This window comes from Hemicordylus capensis, chromosome 2 (assembly GCF_027244095.1).
Source record: "Hemicordylus capensis ecotype Gifberg chromosome 2, rHemCap1.1.pri, whole genome shotgun sequence".
In the NCBI taxonomy this organism is placed as follows: domain Eukaryota; kingdom Metazoa; phylum Chordata; class Lepidosauria; order Squamata; family Cordylidae; genus Hemicordylus; species Hemicordylus capensis.
In genome coordinates, this window is record NC_069658.1 from 289484350 (window position 1) to 289503835 (window position 19486).

Genomic DNA, 19486 nt, shown 5'->3' on the forward strand with positions numbered 1-19486 from the left:
ACCGTCTTCTCCTCTTCTCCACTTCATGTATGAAGCGAGTAACCAAGCATGTAGATCTTATCTATCTCCCTGATGGATTTCCCAAATAAACTACTTTATTTGTAACTTTAACTCCATGTCTCCAGACAATATTAATTAGCACAGCAGTGCTTCCTTCCCTGTGCACTTCCACTATAGCTGGGGCAGATGAAGAAATATCCCCTCCTGAGCTCTCTAACAATCTGATGGTCATCAAAAGTGCTCAAGGAATTTTATCTGCTGACTTTAGTCACCAAAATGTTTATCCTGTCATGGGGTATCAACCCTGCAGCTATTAGCTGATTAAAAAAATGTTGTGGAGCAGAATGATTTTACTCGTCTTATATTGTTATTTTGAGTCTTGATTCATTTTAAAACATTAAGTCAAAAAGATAAATCAAATATACCATTTTATTAAATATGCAAACAAGCAATGGCATCACATTTCATGTTGTATCAGAGTTCCAATACAAACTAAAAGGATACTGGTTCTGTACTTTGCCTTAATTAATGCATCAGTTCGGATAGTTTCATAAAATATGTTGAGTTGTGGGTGAATATACTGTATTGTGTATTTTATTCTTTAAGAAAATATGTGCTCTTTAAGAAGGGTGGGAGAATTTTAATAGGCAATGTGTTCCTTCTCTTGGCCGTGGGAAACAAAGTTGGGATCTAGGGTGTTGTGAACAATTAGTAACAGGATTGCTAACTTAATAGGTTCTAATCCTATTAATGGGATTTATGATAAAATACATTTTTAAACAACCCTTACATAACATGGTGCTGTTACAACTTCCATTCTTTGCAGCAATGTAAGATCAAAATGGTCTGGGTAATATAGATGTTTTGAAATGTAAGTATGGAATAATAGCGTTGTAAAAGTATTGGAGCGTGTGCTTGTTGCCAACCAGGGCAAGTGCTGGAGCAGTAAAAACTAAATAAGATGTATCTGAGAGCTTTTCATTATGGGGGGCGGGGAATTAGTGTTCCTATAGTTCTTTTCACTGTACAAACTAATAAAAAGTTTCACTGTAAATGGTTAAAGTATCCTCATAAAGAGCAAAGTCTAAGCTGAGGCTAAGAGATGGTGACTAAAGGTGGGTTCACATGACCTGTTGAAAGTCATTAAGAAGTCCTGGAGAGGGAACCAGAGGTTCCTGAGGCATGCCCACTCCTGTGTGGCATGTTGTCTGAATCTGCCCAAGCCAAGTTGGCAACTGGCCAACCCGACTTGTTACCAGCCTCAACGTTAGGTTCGTAACCAAGGGCTTAGCTTGTGCTGATGAGATTGGTAACAAATTGCATTGTCTGGTTGCCAGCTGGACTTTGGCAGGCTCAGACAACATGCCACACAGGAGCGTGTGTGCCATGGGAACCTCTCTCTCCTAGACTCTTACCAGCTTTCAGTGGGTTGTGTGAATCCAGCCTAAGATTTATTGAATGTTGCCCAGTGAACCAAAATCCAAATAAGTTTATTGTTGTAACCACCAGTCATAGCATAATATAGCATAACATAAACATAAAATAACGTTTCCCAGTGAGCACAACCATCAGGGCCATATTTTTGGGTGGCACAGAGAGCTTCAAAGCAAAGGGGAGATAGATAAAAATCACCTCTCCCCCATGTGAGTGTCTGCGTTAGTTTAGTCTGGAATGCAGCATACTGCATATGCACTTAATTGCCTGGATGTTGGCTAATAATAATACAGATATATATATTTTTTATTTTATTTTATTTTATTTTTTTACACTTATATCCCACTCTTCCTCTGAGGAGCTCATGGTTATTTTTTATCCTCACAACAACCCTGTGAGGTAGGTTAGGCTGAGATACACATTGTTGGGGCACATGTATGGGCACATGTACCCCTACCTTAGACTTAAAGGTACCAACCCTGAAGTATGTGGAATTCAGGCCTGTGTCTGGTTCCATTTTATTAAGACAGGAATTAATGCCTGGACTCAGGGTGAATTGACACCCAGATCTGCCTGGGTAATGCTTGGTAAATTATTTGTAGAGGCAGGGATAATCTAGCATTGTTTATCAGTGTTTGTGGAACTCACAAGAGACTCAATGGGTCAGGCTTAATTACCAGTCTCACACTGCTGAAATTAACCTGCTGTCCAGTAATCCCCTTACCTCACTGACAGGATGCTTCTTCCTCAGTCAAATGTATTGATTAACTCGTCTCACACATGTACCCCTTTTTATGTTACTTTAAATATTCTCTTGTTATAATTACACACTAGATAGAGGTACACAAGAAATAATGTAATTGCTGTCTCACACAAATAGAACTAATTCTCTCACTAACTCCTGACTTTTAACACCTTTTGGGAAGGGGCCCATTTGCAACTCAGAGTTGCAGATTTGCTTTGGGCAATGTCCCCTCCTCAAGCTAGCAGCTAACAGAAGATGAGATTGATATCCAGAAGGTGACAGCAAGTTGTCACCTTTTTGGGGACCCAGGAAAAGATGAGGAGATTTGAACAGACTCTATGAGAGATCAAAGGAAAATACAACTATAAAGAATGAAGCTTAATGGACAGAGGGGGCAGTCTTTTGCCTACAGGCAGACTTGTGCCTACACGCTATCTTCTGCCTACAAGCAAGACTTGCTCATTAGTAATCCAAGAGTTTGCTGCCCAAGCCACGGGGCTAGAAGCAGGAACTCTGTCCATGGACAGGAACTGTCTGTGACTTCTACTGCACAGTGAGAAGTCAAGACTTCCCCAGCCATGGTGCTCTGACTCTCAGCCGTGCTCAGAGCAAACTGCATGCTTGATCCAAAAGCTCCTGTCTCCAGCCAGAAGCCTCACTCCTTCAGCTGAAAGATCCACCGCTCTCAAGCCTCTGATCCGGGTAATATGTTGCCTCCACAAGCCTTGGATCCCTCCATCCTTTCCCCCCCTTCTCCTCCCCCCCCTTTCCCTCTACTAATTCCTGATCTCCCCAAACCATGCCAGCCCTCAGCTTTCCTTACCCCCCCCTTTTTCCATCTATGTCTGAATTCTTTTAGGCTCTAGGAAGATTAAATACACACACATATGTTAGTTAGGAACACTGGGTGAATATTGGTGCTGGCTAGGGTTGAAATACTGTTAGTAATATTGATAGAATGTTCTGCTTTCTGCTCAGCTAGATTGATGTTGTTATTCTTTTATACTCAATAAAGCCCATTGAATCATTTAGGATTGGTTTGATCTCCTTTCTTCCTTGTGCCCAGATCCTACATGGTCACTATATAAAAGAACTTGGTCACTTGGTGACACTATGAGACAGGCCTAATTTTGTATGCTAGCTAATGAGCATATTTAGTATATAAATCAGGCCTGGACCACAACAACATGACTGGCCCAGAGTCACCCAGTGAGTTTCATGGTTGAATGGGGATTCAAACTTGGGTCCTATATATCTATATCTATATCTATATCTATATCTATATCTATATCTATATCTATATAGAGTACCTGTCGCTAATGCCATGCGTAGCAGCTCTTGTGAGACTTTGCGAGCAGCTGCCGGATAGCAACAGGGATAGGCAGGAGGGAAGAAAATGACGGCGGTGGGGGCTGCTGGGCCAGGCGTCCAGCAGGGGGAAAGGACAGTGGCAAACGACAACCAGGCAGAGGGCGGGCAGAAAAAACAACGGGAGCAGGTGGGTGGAAGAAGGCAGCAGAGGCTGGGCGAGAAAAAAAACAATAATGGCGAGCAGAGCAACAACAATGACTGGCGGAGGGAATGGCGACGGGCAAGGGGTATGGTGCGGATGAGGGAGGGAAGCGGGGCGGGGGAGTGCCAGTGATCTAGAGGCGCAGGTGCTTTGTGTTTGGCCCAGCTAGTGATAAATAATATACAATCAAACCATTAGTATATCTAGCCCTGCCCAGTGTTGTCTACCTTGATAAGCAGTGGATCTCCAAGGCTTCAGCCAGAGGTTTTCCCTCAGCCCCTTCAGATGGGGACGCCAAGAGTTGAATGTGTGACCTTCCACATGCATAGCACGTGCTTGACTACTGAGCTCTGGCTTCCAGTTTTCTATGCCCCAGACTCTTTCCACTGCATTGCACTAGTCCCTTTGTTTTTGTTTTATTTATATTTTTAGTTTAGTTTACATTTTGTTTATATTCAGACTAAGAGACAACTGAAAATTATAGCGTTCCTTCATATTTAGTTTCATGTAGGAAAAAGCAGCTTTCATTGTTCCTATCTTTTTATTCTTGTACTGTACATAACATACTTATGCTGGGAAGACATGGCTAACTGCGTGTGTGACCTTCATGTAGCTGTTTTTAGTTTGTAATCTTTGGGCTTCTTTCACTGTGCTGTGCTCTCAGGTTTGTCTCAACACAGGTTTGTCTCAACAAAGCGGTTTTGATAATTAAGAAACAGATTTTATGACTGGATGGGTGGGTATTGTATTTAGCAGTTCATATTTTAATATATGAAAACTGTTATACAGTGGTCCCTTGACTTACGAACTACTCGACATAAGTATTTTTCGAGTTACAAACGGCAGTTTTAGATCCGGTTTTAGATGGGGTTTTTTCGACTTACAAATTTTTAGATGGGGTTTCCTCGACTTACGAATTTTACATGCGGTTTCCTTGACTTGCCTGCCTGTTTACTGCCTGTTTATTCTTGAAAAGAAATGTTCCTGTGCAGTTTGCAAGCCTTACTGGGGGTCTGGGTCTTTTTTCTAGGCTCCGGAACGCATTAATCCGTTCCCAATGCATTCCTATGGGAAACCGCTTTTCGACTTACGAACTTTTCGACTTACAAATGTGCATTCGGAACGGATTAATTTCGTAAGTAGAGGGACCACTGTAAGGGTATTTCGTGCCTGGAGTTTGCTTAAGCATAAAAACACTTACTTGGTGGGAAGCAATGACTTTTTAAATTGTCATCTTGTCATGAGCCAAATGCATCACTGTTGGGGATGTGCCCAAACCGCAGTTCGAAGCATGTGTAGAATCCAAGGGGGAAAGTTGTGGTATGCAAGGACAAGGCAGTGGAGTGGAATCAGGAATATTAATAGTTGAATGAAATAGATATTATGTACAGAAATGCAGATAGGAAGATGCGGAAAGGCATCGTCTCATACCGCGTGGGAGATGGCAATGGTAAACCCCTCCTGTATTCTACCAAAGGAAACTACATGGCTCTGTGGTCGCCAGGAGTCGACTGACTTAACGGCACAACTTTACCTTTACAGAGAGGCAAGTGTAGACTGCTTTTCAGTGCCTTTGCAGCTGGCTGTTTGTTAGTCCGCCTTTACTCCAGGACTGGAAGACAAGTAACTAAAGCCCCATTCAAAAACTGGCCTCAATCAAGGAATGGATTGACCAAAAACACTACAGCACAGTTTGAGTACTTTTTGGGAGTGGTGTGGGGTAGCTTTAAGAGAGAGCAGGTCCTTACCTGCTCTCTACCACCCCATACAGCTTCCTGCTGGGGCAGCGCTCAGCCCAAGTACCCCCATGCGAACGCCATGAGCTGCTCATCCCCTGTGGGATAACCTATGTAGAGAGAGAGACGGAGGGAGTCCAACCCTGCTAATTCTTTTGGATCTCTCAGTGCCTTTTGATACCATTGATCATGGTATCCTTTTGGATAGGGTGTGGGAGGTGGTTCCACTCCTACCTCAAGGCCTGTTCCCAAAAGGTGGTGCTGGGGGACTGCTGCTCAAACCCTTGCCAGTTATGCTATGGGGTTCCTCAAGGTTCCATTCTTTCCCCTATGCTGTTTAATATCTACATGAAGCTGCTGGGAGAGGTCATCAGGAGATCTGGCTTATGTGTCATCAGTTTTCAGATGACATTCAGTTGTATCTCGCTTTTTCATCAGATGCATGTGGAGCGGTGACTGTCCTGAACTGGTGCTTGGATGCAGTAATGGACTGGATGAGGGTGAATAAGCTGAGTCTCAATCCAAACAAGTTGGTTAGTAGTTCCTCTGCCCAGGTGAATGATGTTCAGCCTGTTCTAGATGGGGTTGCACTCCCCCTGAAGGACCAGGTTCACAGACTTGGGGTGCTCATTGATGCAGCATTGTCATTAGAGGTTTAAGTGGCCTCTGTGACTCCGAGTGCCTTTTATCAACTTCAGCTGATACGCCAACTGCGACCTTACCTGGACAGAGGTAGCTTGGCCACAGTTACTCACACTCTGGTAACCCCTCGCTTAGATTACTGCAATGCATTGTATGTGGGGGTGGCCTTTGAAAACGGTCCAAAAACTGCAGCTGGTACAAAATAGAGCTGCAAGATTATTAACTGGGACTGGATATTTTGATCATATTATGCCAGTCAGCTGCACTGGCTCCCAGTCTGTTTCCAGGCCCAATTCAAAATGCTGGTTTTAACCTTTAAAACCCTAAATGACTTGGAACCGGGTTACCTGAGAGAGCGCCTTGCCACATATGTCCCTACCCATACCTTAAGATCTTCTTCAGAGGCCCTCTTCTGGGTGCCCCTGCCAAACAAGGTGAGGCAGATGGCTACCAGGGAGAGGACTTTTTCGGTGGCTGCACCCCGTTTATGGAATAGGATCCCCAGTGAGGTTCGCCTGGCTTCGTCACTTTGTTCTTTTAGACACCAGGTAAAGACCCTTTTGTTCACACAGGCCTATTAAATTCAGGTTTTCAGATTTGTTCTGATTACTGCTTAATTTTAAAATGAGTTTCTAAGCTTTTTTGTATTGTATTTTGTATTTTTTTCAACCCTTTTTTGTTTTGATGTAATGTGTGATGTGTTTTTATTGTATGTTTTAATCCTCTGTTGTGAGTTGCCCAGAAAACAATTTGTTATGGGGTGGATAACAAAGTTGTTTGATGATGATGATGATGATGATGATGATGATGGTGTCTTGTTTACACAGTCAGGCAGGTGTTATTGACTGGTTTGTTTTATCCAGACATCGAGTCCTTCCCAAGGACCTGGGATGTCAGAATTTTGTTATCAATATTGTTCTTGTTGTTGTTATAGATATCATCACAGAATATAGGCTGTCCCAGTAAAGCTGCTTTTTGTAATTGGCTGATGGTGATTTATGTGGCCCCTATGATACTGAAGTGCTCTTCAAGATCTTTTGGAATTGCACCTAGGGAGCCAGTTACCACTGGGATGTTTTGGTCTTCTTCTGCCACAGCCTTTCAATTTCAATTTGTAGATCTTTGTATTTTGTTGTTTTTTCTATTTCTTTTTCTTCTATTCTGCTATCCCCTGGTATTGCTATGTCAATTATTTTCACTTGTTTTTCTTTCTTCTCGACTACAGTTATATCTGGTGTATTGTGTGGCAGATGTTTCTCTGTTTGTAGTCAGAAGTCCCATAATATTTTTGCATCTTCATTTTTGACAACTATTTCAATGTTATGGTCCCACCAATTTGTGACTACAGGTAGCTTATATTTTTTGCAGATGTTCCTGTGTTTCATCCCTGCTACCTTGTCATGCCTTTGTTTGTAGTCAGTCTGTGCGATCTTTTTACAACAGCTGATTAGGTGGTCCACGGTTTCATCTGCTTCTTTACAAAGGAGGCACTTGCTGTTTGTTGTGGATTTTTCTACTTTTGCTCTTATTGTATTTGTTCTTAGTGGCTTAATAATAAAAATAATAATTATTATTATTATTTCTTGTTTATTATTTCAGACAGGTGTTATTTACTGGTTTGTTTTATCCAGACATCGAGTCGCAAAACATAGGCTGTTACCAGTAAAGTTGCTTTTTGTAATTGGCTGATGGTGATTTCGGTGGCCCCTATGCTCTTGAGGTGATCTTCGTCTTTTGGAATTGCTCCTAGGGTGCCAATTACTACTGGGATTATTTTGTTCTTCTTCTGCCACAGCCTTTCCATTTCAATTTGTAGATCTTTGTATTTTGTTTTTTCCCCTATTTCTTTTTATTTTATTTTGCTGTCACCTGGTATTGCTGTATTGTTGATGATGATGATTTTATTAAAACCCAAATGGCATCATCTCTTTCACTAATTAGCACAATAATGCACCCCAGTCATTAAAATCCATATCCTTAAAGTGCTAGATTGTTACTTGCAGAAGTGTTTAAGAACCCAACCCCAACAATATGGGGAGTTTTCCCACCTGCAGTCTGAAGTGATAGACAATCCTATTATCTTGGACTTCTACAAACTCATTCAGCTGTGTGGGTAGATCATAATTTAATGGATGGTGCTCATGCTCTCCTGCTTTGGGAGCAGGAAGAAGCATGAACTTCCATGGAAGCATATAGTCCTAGAAATGCTTCTGATAGAGCAAGTCAGATGTATTTCTGTGGATTTTACTTCCACATGTATTTGGAACTTCAGCCAAAGAAAGAGCAGCTTAATATTATTATCAGGGGAATATGAAGCTTCTGCGTTTTTGCATTATCAAAAGCAGAACTTCCAAATGATTCCTATCCACTCCACCCTAGTCTAGGGTTGCCAGTTTCTAAACTTGACACTTTAACTGAGCCTTTAACAGTAGCTTGATTAGTAGCTGATTCTCCCCATGCTGACTTTAAAGCTGCTGTTACAGACACAAGAAAAGACACTTGCCTTTTTTTTCTTCCTCTTCCTCTTCATCATCATCATCCAATTCTTTGAATAGTTATTAACTAAAGTTTTAAAATATATGTTGCTTAATCCTGTATCACAAGTGCCTTGGGAAAAAAATAATAATAATGTTGCAGAGAGCAGAAATTTTTGGCTGGCTCAAAAGAGAGTTGACAGCCTATAGACGTCTTAGGGGGAAAATGCTTCAAACAAAATTCCTTTGGAAGTCTCTTTATGAAACGGAACAAAAACAAATTTTTCTGAGGAAATGAGGGGTATCTTCTCTTGCCCCTTTATACTGGCTGGAGGACGCCTCTGGCTCTTATGATTGGAAAAGGGGGAGAGCAGAAGGAAGGAACTCAGCCAATAACAACTCAAGAAAGTACTTTGGCTTCCACCGCTCGTTTGCAACACATTCCTTTTGATCTGACACAGAGCAACATTTCCCCGTTTAGTTAGCAAAGCCTCTCGAGCTGCCCCAACCTTGGAGCAGAAGGCATGCTGGGAGCTGTAGTCCTACAGTGCTGCTGTCAGCTAGCATTGTGCGGCGTGAGCCTTGATGCTAAAACTACATTGCCCATGTAGCCGGCGGGAAGTATATAATCGGCTGCGGAGAGACTGTGGAGTGCAGTAACCATGTGGATGTGCTGCTGAGCTAGTTCTTAGCCGAGGTTAAGCCGGAGCGGGCGTTATTGAGGCTCCATCCCTAACGAAACTCTGCAGGAGTAAGGGCTGCCTCCGGGAACATGGGATTACCAAGCGGCTGATAACCCAACTCTTTGCTTCAGCTCCCGGGCGAGCAGAGCCCCTTATGCAATCAGGTAAAGGCAAAGGGTGGCGGCGGCGGCGGCAGGAGGGCGATGATAGAGACCACAACCAGCGGAACTTTCCCCTCTCTTCTTTCCCGGGGAAGCGTTTGAGAGCCCAGCTCGCAACCTTTTCGGAATCTTTTCCCTGCACAAGCCCTTTAAATCCCGTTCTGGTGTGCTCCCTTTCTTATCAGATCACCCACCCTGATCCTGTTTATACAGAAGAGAGGGTGTCGGTGGTGGTTGTGGAAACAAGCAACAGATCAAATAACGCTCTTCTCTCCCCCCCCCCCGCAAGTTTGCAACTCTTGTCAGCCGCATAAAATACGCCTTGAATCTGCAGGAAGAGGAGTAAAGGAAGGCATCGAGCTCGCCTGAAAAGCATTGTGAAGCAGTGTGAAAACGGCTAGCTAGCTAGCACAACTTGACGGCCACTGATGCAGCAAACTGATAAGGGGGCGGATGGTAGAAAGGGATGAGTGTGTGTGTGTGTTAGAGAGAGACAGAGAGAATGAATAGCTGGTGTTTGGAAAAAGGAATGGATTAAAACAGATGTTTTCCAGACTTCTGAGAAGGATGCGTGGCTTGACATTCTCTCCTTGGCCCCCCCTTTAAACTGCTCGTGTTTCATGGAAATGCTGACAGGTCTTCTTTCAGCTCTGTTGTGTTTTTTAAGCAGGAGCAGCTTAAAGGCTTGCTTTAGCCTGACTGTTCTTTGGCAGCAAACTTTTGACTTCTGGAGAGCAGGATGAGTTAAGATGTCCTCAAGTTATTAACTTGATTGCTTTTGTATTGAATAGAATGGAAGAAAACTGGCCATATTTGGCTCAGATTCAGGTATAAACAACATGTGGAAGGGTGCTTCAGTGTAAAGTTTCTCTTTTTTTCTTAATTAAACAAAATCCCTTTCAAATTAGTCCTGCGTGTAGGCATTAATAGTAAATTCTTTGCGTGTGTTGTGGTTTTGTGAGGCATTGCCAAAAATGGGGGGGGGGAACTACCCGTGTTGTGTTCATACAAGCAAGAGCAACTTCTGCTCAATACTACTCTGGAGGTGGTTAAATAGTTGGATATCTCATTCCCATGTAGTGTGCACATCCAAAAGAACAAATGGGCAAAAGGAATAGAAGTACATAGTCTTTAAGTTCCTTCCACTTGCACCTGCTAAATGAAAGAAGATGTATAGTGAGAATTGTTTGTCAGTTGGCAAAGTAACTGTTTGTGTAAACATAGCCACAATCCATCCTATCACCATTTTGGCAGACAGGGTGATTATATGACCATCGTGATATGCATTGCTTCTGTGGAGTTTAATGTGTATCAAACCCTTTATGATATTTTGGAGGGCAATGGGGTGGCCAGAATGCACCCTATATTTCTCTAAGGGTGTTGTGATACTGACAAGTTTGTGTTGGGGCTCTTTTCTAGTATCCTTAACATGGAATCTGTCTCTTTTTCATGGTTTCTGTATGCTGGATTAAGTTTGTTTCTATTGATCTATCCATGATTATTCCTTGATCTCCTTCCTGAGATCACTGCCACTTCAGACCATGCCATTGTTGGGATGTTCTGCCCTATGTGCATCACTTTACACTTAATTGAGTTCCATTTGCTTTGTCGTTCATTTTCCTATGGAGGAATGAGCAACATAGAGAGGTCTTTTTGGAGTGCCCCCCCATCTGCTTTGGTTTTTGCATCCTGAGTAATTTGGTGGTATTGGCAAGTTTGGCTACCTAACTGCTTGCCCCAGACTTGGATAATTTATGAGCAAGTTACATAGCATTGGTCCAATGTAGTCCAATTTTGGGTGGACTTTACTGCCTGCTTCCCTTCCTCCACGGAGAGAACTCTCCATTTGCTCTTGCCCTCTGCTTCCTGCTCGTTAGCCAGCTATCAACCCATTAGAGTCCCTCTCCTGCTATCCCATGGCTGCAAAGTTTGAGAGTCTTTAGCGAAGTGTCTTTATCAAGATCTTTTTGGAAATTCAAATATGCAAAGTCTAAGAGATCATTCCACTGATGTGTTTGGCATTTTCAAATAATTAGAAAAGGTCAGTGAGCCAGAACTTGCTTTCTCAGAAGCGATGCTGATTGTTCCTTAGCAAGGCTTGTTCTTCTGATGTTAAATCATTCTAGCTCTAATTATGCTTTCCACCAATTTATCTGAAACATAAATTGAGTCAGTAATTTCCTGGTCCCACCAGGCCCCTTTTAAAGAAACTGATGTTAATGGTGGTTGTTGCTTTCCATTCCTGCAGTAAGGAGGCTGATTTTAGTGAATAAGAGCATTGGTTTTAGTGAATAATTGATTTTAGTTAATAAGAGCATACTTCTGCTGCTTTGTGCAAATAGCAGTGCATGATGCATACTGTTCTTTGTAGTGTGCAAAATGCTTTACAGTAACTAACATGTCTACCCAACAACCATATTTATTCCCACTTTTCAGATCAAACTCAGGTTGAGAGACTAGTTTGTCCAAAGCCACCTATGAATGGCTGAATTATACTGACTTTAAAAATGGTGCAGGTGTATGTCTAAAGGGCAGAAAAATTGGAGTTCACTGTGCTCCTGTCTTCCTCTTACTATTTCTAGGGCTGTTTAGGTGAAAACTTCTTGAGGGATAAGAAGAGCAGAAAGAAGTTGAAAATGAAGAGAAAGAACCTTGTATGCAGGGGTTTTATATTGGCCACTATTTCCCCTTCTCACTTGCAAATGAGACCCTCTGTAGATGGCACTTCCCATCTTAACTTTTCATATTGCTGAAGTACAATGGGTAGCATCCAGAATAATGCTCTGCCAAGCAGAAGGCACTTCACACGCAAGTACTATTCCTTTGCAACTCCTTCCTTTCACGGCTGCCAAATGTTTTTAGATACTGTTTAATCACAGGGATTAGAAAGGGGGAATAGACTTTTTTTTTGGGGGGGGGGTTGAATTCCACTTTTAATGACCTTGCCACTTTATCCATGGAGTCTAAATCTACCGACTAGGCATACAAATCAATGGGATATTGACTTTGTCAATACAGCCTGCTTCTCTGGTCCTTCAGAAACTGTCGAAAGCACAGCCTCCAGACAAAGCTGAAATTGAGTTTCTATAGCTATGTGAGGTCACTACGTAGTTATATCACTGCAGATGTGAAGGACTGAACCATCGCCATCTGTGAAATGCAGTGTTATGGCCAGGTATCAAAAGACCTGCACCAGTGTCCCTTGGATGACTGCTAAAGGCCCATGCCCTTAGAAGGGCCCACTGCTGATCTCTGGCTACCTCTGAGTCTATAGCCTTTGTGTGTTAGTGGAGTTGTTTTCATAGGGCCCACTCACATAGAAGGGGTCCCTGGAGGGCAGTCTGCCACATGCTCTCCGAAACCTGGAGCTGGTGCTACCCAGAGACAAATGCTGACTTTGTGGGAAAGGATGACTTTAACAGGTGATATTTATTTATTTATTTATTTATTTATTTATTCAATTTTTATACCTCCCTTCCAAAGTGGCTCAGGGTGGATATGGCGCATGGGAAAGCATTAAACTCCCCCTTCCCCGATGTTGTGGTCAAATCCTCCCCTGCACGGTTGTGATTGACAGTTCGGAAACCCACAGGAGATCGCTGATCTTCCGTGTTGCATCTAGTTTGGCCTTCAGCTAGCTTAAGAAGTTGCATGTTAAATACATGCTATCAATGCAATGTCTGAAGATTCGGCATCATTTAAAAAACTGATGAATGGCTGCTTCCCCCCCCTTTTGAAAATTATCCCCCTTTCCTCTCCCCCTGCCCCTGCAAATTGGTGACATTCTCAGAATATACTGCTTTGTTGGAGTGGGCCTTTTTAGTAGTAATTTGAGAGTGCATTGGCTCTTGCTTCTCCCAAGCTTTTAAAAATACTTGATACATAAGTAAAAGGATGTATTATATAAACACAGATGAATGTTGTTGCAGATTTGGCTGTGGATGGTCTTAAATGGTCAAAAGATGGGCAGTTGCAGCTGGCTAGTTCTGAGGGTCTTGGTAACTAGTCTTAACAATCTAAATATTTAGTTGTTTCCTGGGCTACAATAACTGGATTTAAGGGGGAAAGCTCACACTCAACAGTTGTGTGTTCTTGAACTTCCTGTTGACATATTTTAAAGACTGATAATCAAAGACTGTCCAAAACATGTTGTTGCCTGAAGCAGAAAATTCAAATGTCACCCGTACAACAGCAAAAAAATATTAGTGAACAAATACCCATTTGATGCCCTTTAATGGTACTCCAAATCTGCACGTATAGCAGTATTGCTGTTCCTACTAACTGCTAAAATAACTGGTGGTAGCTTATATTGTGGATGTGTTATATCTGGATGTTATAGCAGGTAGGGTGATTTGAGAGAATAAGGATAAATCCATTCTGCTATCTGAATTTTCCCAGAAGTCTTGTCTACCCTAATGCTGATAGATGATGATTGCCATAGTTGTCGCAAGAATCCAGCTAGATGATATGCATGTGAGGGGTTACTAGATTTGGCTGATTTTTAGCCAAACTTTGGGTTACAGCCCATTTTACCCACGAGTATACCCCTTGGATCCTGGCAACCGACACACACAGTACAGAAGTACTGGGAATTGGTATTATGAATGAATTGGTAGAGCAATCAGCCTATCACAGGTTGTCTCTACCAAAATCTAATTGGTGAAGTCAAATATGGCTAAGGCTCTATAAAAGCTTGGCACTTGCATGTGCAGATAGAGGCAAGTACAGCTGCCTTGACTATTTCTGCATACTGAGAATCGCTGATCGAGGTTTTGGCTAGGTTTTGATGTAGATTCTTAGCTGTCTATCAGTGATGGAGGAAAGGAGAGAGGCAAGATACTTGTAAACAAGATTATCTCTTTCCAAGTTGCAAGGGAAGTTACATCGACTAGACAGTCCCAAGCAGGGGTCTGGAAGGCGAGAATTGAGATTGGAGCCTATTTTTTCCGTTTGGGACCTTGAAAAAGCTAGACCAATAAGGATTCCCCACACCATCCATTATAGCAGTTGGGGATCACTCTCTGTCCTTCCAGTGGATTATCACTTCCTTGAAGTCTGACTCCTGCTCAGATCCAATTGTAAATAGCAGGCAGATATAACTCTGGCACTTCTTGCATTGCAACAACTGTGTGTGTGACAGTGCAGTGTGGTATCCTGAGTTGGAGGATGTAAAACTATCTGCTTGCAATTGTGATTTCAGGTCATGTACACACTTTGTCCCATTTGTAAATTTCTAAGCTGGAGTTAGAATTTGTGCTCCAAATTGTACAGTATTCTGGTGAAATGGCTTAATATCTTCTGCAGCGAGACCACACAGCCTAACATTAATGCTGTTAATGGCCTGTAGATGAAACTGCAGAATGTCTTCTAGAGGGTTAGGAATGGAGGAGAAAGAGGAAATGGTTAATGTACGCTAGGCCACAACCCTGCTTCTCCCCCATACCTGCTATTGTAATATTTTTTCCCCTTGGTTTCTGTTTTCAAGTGAGTATTGGGATTTCCTCTTCTCTTGAACGGTTGCTCAGATGTTTTTTGTTTGCTATTCCACTGCCACCACATGCTAACTTAGTAAAATAGGCAATGCATAATTTGCACACGTTTTGTCAGATAAGTCAATATATACCTTGCAACTGTCTATTGTTCTCACTGTGTATAGTAGTTGTTGGTGTGTAGTGATTTGTACCCTGTATTGGCACTTATGTGGCAGTTTTGCCTCTCAGTATGGCACAATTATTTTGGAGGATGTGGAGAATCCCATTATGGAATTGTTAGTATCTTGGGAGTGATATTGTGTGATATCTCAATGTAAAAGCTCTCCTTTCTAGATTGGGGAGAAATAATTGGCTTAAATATATGAAGTGGTTCACTCTTTTGTCCTTCTTGCTATCATAATGTGGTGACACTCTTGCATGCTTAACATAAAACAAATTGTTATTAAAATCTCCATACTGCATCTCCATACCACTTTTCAACAAAGAAAAGGTTTTCAAAGCAGCTTAAAAAGTGAAAAATGAAAATGAAAAAATGATTTCTTGTCCCAAAAGAGGCTCACAAACTTAAAACCAAAAGCAAAAACACAGACTAAAAGCAACAGCCATTGAAGAGATGTAATGTTAAGCTTGCTTTCAGTGAGTAAATATTACTTTTCTTGGTAAGAAAAGTACAGGATTCCTATATCTCAGTGGTAGTGACTATATATCAGCGTTAGAATATCTGCTTTGCATTCAGGAGGCCTTGGGTTCAATCCCTGGCATTTCCAAGTAGAGCTGGGAAAGACTCCTGCTGAAACTCTGGAGAGCCGCTACCAATCAGTGTAGACAATACTGAGCTTGATGGACCAATGAACTGACTCAGTATAAGGCAACTTCCTATGTCAAATGTTGGAGGGTATAGTATATATTGCATGGTCCTTGCTTAAGGGGATTACAGTGGGCTGGATATGACCATATCTCTCCCCCACCCCAATCTGTTTCATTATGTGGAGGGAACAAGTATCTTTTGGTCCTCCATGCATACCCAGCATGCCTTGGTTATTTCTGTATGTCCATGTAAAGGCAAAATGTCCAAATATGGTCTACCTAAAATTTGACGCATACTGGCCAAGATCTTAATCTCCTGGAAAACAACCGATAATTGACTGTCTTATTTTTGGCCTTTGTGTGTTGGATTATTTCATATTTGTATGTTTCATTCCTGCAGGGATGGAGGAGATGTGTTCAGTAGGTGGGGAGGACAGATATGCACTTTCATGTGATGAGCCAGATCAAGGGAGAGGCAAACAGATTGGGCCGTGTGGAAAAGAACTATCTAGATACGTGTGCCAAAGTTTTTGTTTTCTGAATTAATGCAGGAATCTCACTTAACTCTTACACTAAAAATGAACCAATGTGTGTGTGTGTTTTGTCTTTTGAAAGAAAGCACATTCACAGGATACTTTGCTAGCCACTTGGGGATAGCTTGGTTAATATTGCTTCCTTTTGTCAGTCAATCAAGACTTGGGGATCATTTCTGGGCGATGCTGTTTCTGGGGTCCCTCTCAGCTATAGTATGGGTTGCACGGGGAAAGTTTGGTGCAGCCTTACTTCTGCTGGATTATTAGTGTAGCGAGAGGAAATCAGTTCTGCACCGGTGACCTTGTTCTGAGGGGCACAGGTATGTCTAATGGCTGCTTTTCAAAGCATACTTCAGTCCCTTTCACTGCCTTGGCACATAGTTTGAAAAATCCTGATTTAGACTCTGCTTGCTGAGTTGCTGTTCTGCCTGTTGATCAGGTGTACTAATCTTTCTCTGTCACAATTATCCTCTTGAGGACTGCCAGCTTTGCTAAACGGAGTTCTTGTATTGCATCCACGATGGCAGATTTCTTGAACCCTGGACAAAGGGAATTTTGATTGCTTGAGTGCCAAGAATAGAACAATCTTATTGTGTGTAACAAGTATTCTGTCCAACACTATTGGGGGCAACTTGAACTGGGGCGATCTGTCTTCTTGTTCATCTCATGATGTAACCCTGAGTATTAGTTTGAGTACAGTTCCTAACCTTTGGTCCCCTGGAGGCTTTACAGACAGGGCTTCAACCCCAAATCTCCTTTGAGGGAGAGTGTGTGTGTTCACACACCAGCCAAACTTACCCCAAAGTCCCTTCAAAATCCTTGGACCCACTTCACACACACACACACAGGGCTTTGTTTTGTGAATTCTCACTTATCTCGAGGTATTTCCAGGTTTTTTCAAAAGCTGGTTTTAAGCTACTTTTTCTGAAAATGCCAGAGCAAATAGGGAGAGGCACTGACATAGGATCATTAGCATGATAATAGGAATACTGTCTTTGAAATGCAGATGTAGCTCTTTGATAATCTCTCCCCCGCCTCATTGGCTAGAAGAAAAATATGGAGGCATGCCATGTGAACTTGCACCAAATAGAATCCAAGAGCAGAGGAGAGGGGTCGCTTCCCTCAATGCTGTGAGCGTACTTCAAAATGGCTTCGCTCAACATTTACCCCGCAGCATGAATCCATGTGCGAATAATTCCCAGATGTTGTTGGACTGTAACTCTCATTATCTCCAGCGCAGGTTTAAACGATGACACCTCTACTTCAGTTTATAGCCTAATGCTGAGGGGAGAGGAAAGTGTTGTGTCCTTTTGCAAGTTCTTTGGAGAAGCTCCTGGCAGTCGAGCAGTGTTCTTCATTTTACGGCTCAGGAGCCAGTGGCAACCCCCATCAGCCCCAAGTGCGACCCTCTGACTAATTGTTTATTGGGCCTGTATGAAGTTGTGGCCAAAACTGAATACTCTGCAATTTCCCTGGCATCGATTCCCACCATGTAGTGGGGGCTCCTTTAAGGGAAATGGAGCCCTCTTGAACCCCTGCACCATCTTGGAAGGTGAGCATTGAGTGCTGGGAAGTGTAGCACTTCCCAGTGCTTTCCTCCTAAAGCTGTTAAGAAAGGTCTCTGTCTCTCTTAAAGGGCCCTCCCCACACTGAGAAAAGCACGGTACTGTGCAGACGTCAGCACCATGGGGAATGGTACTTGCACATTGAAGGGTTTTTGCCAAAGTGACAAAAACTCTTCAAAATAGTGAAGATCACTGTGATAGAGAGAGGAATTGTACTGACTCTTCAGTTGCTTAGCACTCATCTCAAAGCTGGGCAATGGCCAATAGACATGTCTCCCTTGCTCCCTGAAATCTTTTCACTAACTAGATGAACTTATCTTCCGAGCAGTAATGGTTTAAGGCAGTGCTTCCTTAATGGCGTGCCACAATAAACGGATGTGTGCCTTGAAAAATTAAGCTGCATGTTGGGTGCATGTAGCACTCTTTGCCTTCTGAAGGAGGAAGCTCTGTGCAGCACTGATTACACTCCTCTTTTTGGTCTGATCGGTACATATAGTAAAATATACTGTACCACTTCAGCCTGTAGGTGAAGAATGCCACTTTTGATTGTGTCTTTGTGTACTGAACTTACTGTAAGTTTAAAAACAACATGTGCATGCACACCCAAGCGTATTGTGGGAGAGGTTCTATCCTAGTCCATTCTCTGCTAATTTCTAATTATACAGAAAACATTATATAGCTCTGACAGATGAGTCAAAGCTAAGCACGAAATATCTGGTGGCAGCATTAACCAGGCTACCTCAGAGTAGTAAGGAGACTGCCTGCTTCTTCTTCTGGGAGCAGACTGGGTATAATTCTAATCCCCCCAATTCTGGATGTGTAATTAGAATTTCCACCACAAAACTACAGTGCACCATTATCAAAAAAGGAAACAGTGGTTTAGGGGGAAGAGAGTGGCCTAGGAATTTTATATTATAAGGTGGGATATAAATAATCTGTTAACATTGTAAAGCCCACGTGAGCACTAGGCAAAATTTTTGGAGGACCTATCTATAGAGAATTGGGCTGTTTTTGTAAACCACTGGTATCAAAGAAATAGGGCTCTTGCCATCAGCTGGCAGCTCTGTTATTATTCCAAGCATGACTTCTCTGTTCTCAAGCTAATCTTTGGGCATCGACAAGTTTGCAAGTTCTAAATAAGGAATCTGTCCCTGTGACTACAAAACGTGCATTATCTTGATTCCTGTTGATGCTTACTCTGTGGTGCCTGTGGCTGAGACTCACAAGTACTAGCAATTGATGCTGGAACACATGTTAAAAATACTTGATGTGGCAAGGTGTTATGTACGTTGAAACTTACCCCCAAAGTAAAATATTAAAATAACCCAATGAACAACTGGAATTATGAGGCCAGAGTCCTCATCATTTGTAAGCAAAGAATTTGTAATTTGTAAGCAAAGAAAGAGGGCAGCAACAAAAGAAGGAAAAGTCCCAGGAAGGTGCTCGAAATATATGGTTTAAGAAATATTCTGAGCACTTTTTTGCTTCCTCCCATCTCCCCCACTTGTTTTGGTTCTGCACAAATTGTGAGCCGTAAAGCTGAATACAGCTATCTAGCCATGTATATGGTCAACCACAAGTTCACTAGATGTTGTATGTGTTGCATGTTTTCCCTGTCCATTTGTGGGTGCAGAAAACAAAGATTGGTCACCTGTCAGACCATACTGCCTGGTTGGTGGGTGTTTGACTTGCTGAGTTGCA

At 42.3% G+C, this 19486-nt stretch overlaps 1 protein-coding gene across 10 annotated transcripts in view; it reads left to right on the forward strand.

Moving 5' to 3' along the window:
- The first annotated feature begins 9188 nt into the window (after window positions 1-9188).
- The window catches only part of ITPR1 (inositol 1,4,5-trisphosphate receptor type 1), a 323955-nt gene continuing 313657 nt past the window's right edge, over window positions 9189-19486 (forward strand). For all 10 annotated transcript variants that reach the window (XM_053296706.1, XM_053296710.1, XM_053296713.1 and 7 more), the window contains exon 1: window positions 9189-9391. The gene's annotated coding sequence lies outside the window, so the exon portion shown is untranslated. The remainder of the gene's footprint in view (window positions 9392-19486) is intronic.